Source organism: Odontomachus brunneus, unplaced genomic scaffold (assembly GCF_010583005.1).
Source record: "Odontomachus brunneus isolate Ranch 3 - 2012 unplaced genomic scaffold, Obru_v1 Obru_scaffold_328, whole genome shotgun sequence".
NCBI lineage: Eukaryota > Metazoa > Arthropoda > Insecta > Hymenoptera > Formicidae > Odontomachus > Odontomachus brunneus.
In genome coordinates this window covers 71,229-73,052 of record NW_022639778.1, presented here as the reverse complement: position 1 = coordinate 73,052, position 1,824 = coordinate 71,229, and positions in this window count along the sequence as shown.

Below are 1,824 nucleotides of genomic sequence, written 5' to 3'. Positions count from 1 at the left end.
AAAATAGTGCAAAAGCACATGTCGAAAAAACACTTTATCGCGTTCCATTTTTCACAAAGCAAAAGAAATTGTTGTTTAGGAAAATAATTGTGTATGCTGACTGAATGTTATCGAGAAATGTCGAAATTAATCACAAACTACCTGTTTCGTTAGTAATGACTACTAGAACTGTTTGCATTGCCATCTAACATTTGCGGGCGGAAACTAAGTTAAGGTCCTAATAGTTATATCTTCTGTTAAATTGATACGCAAATGTCGTGAAAGGCGGCGGTCTTTGTTTATTAAAAAGTAATTAACAAAAGAAGTTAACGTATTTGGACTTTGGTTTTCCGATTGTATACATGTACGTATACATTATATATAGGCATCTTACTAAATGGGCAAAGTACACGTGTATGCGCGGGGGAGGGGCTCCGCCCATCCTTTCACACCTCTCTCCACAAAAACTAACCCTAATCTAACCCACTTATTCATAATTTATTTATTAATAATAAAAATTAAAAATAATTTATTTATTAATAATAAACTATTATTAACTAATAATAATTAACAATAATAATTTATTTATTAGTAATAAGTAATAAATAAATAATTATATAATAAATAATAATTAAATAATGGAAACGCTAATTTTGTTTATTTCGACGTCTACACCTGCAAGCATCGGAATTAAGCAAAATCAAGTGCCACTTATTTAACAAATATCCCATTTCGCAAACATACTAGCGTATTCGGAACAACTCGTAATTTGTTAACTAAGCTGTAAACGTAAGAATTAAACAAAACCATGTTGCTGCTTAATTAACAAATGCCTCATTTTGCAATCAAACGTGATAATGTGTCCGGACTAAATCGTAATTTATTAACTAGCCTGTAGACGTCGGAATTGAACGAAATCATATTGCCGCTTATTTAACAATTGTCTCATTTTGCAATTAAATATGATAACGTGTTCAACTTGTGTTTTGTTAACTAAACTGTAGGTATTGAAATTAAGCAAATTCAAGTTGCCGCTCAATTAACAAATGTTTTATTGTGCAATGAAACTTGATAGTGACTTCGAATCGACTCATAATTAGTTACGAGTAGTATGTAGATGTTGGAATTGAATAAAATCAAGTTGTTACTTAATTAACAAATGTCTTATTTTGCAACCAAACATGATACCGTGTTCCGACCAACTCGTAATTTGTAAACTAAACTGTAAACAACGGAATTAAACAAAATCGTGTTATTGCTTAATTAACAAATGTCTCATTTTCAACCAAATATGATTTTGTGGCAGAGATGGGACCTCTTCTATTTTTTTATAAAAATAAATTTCGAAATAAAATTTAAGGAACCTATTTTTTATGTATGCCTAAATATTTACAGTGTCCAAGTTCAATGTATAAAATTATTAATAAAGAAACACATTTTCAGCGTTTAACATTATATTATAAAAAGAGATGAGATATAAAAAAATGGAATTATATTTTCAAAAAGAAATAAAGAAAGCCAAGTGTATGCGCTTTAGCATTATTTCAAAATTTAACTTTTTACAGTAAATTTAACTTTTTTCAAATCAATTGTACACTTGCAAATATTCTACTGAAAAATACAATACAATTTCATATTATCTACAAAAGTAATAATATCAAGTGTTTTACCCCAAGTACGAATGATTAATCATTTAAGTTCTCCCTTTTATAAATATATGTGGTTTCAGCTACATAAAAAATTAACTAAATGTTGAAAAAAATGTTATATAAAATTTTCTTGTTGAGAAAACCTTTGAATAAAAATTTAATATTATACTTCTTAACAAATAATACAGAGAAATTT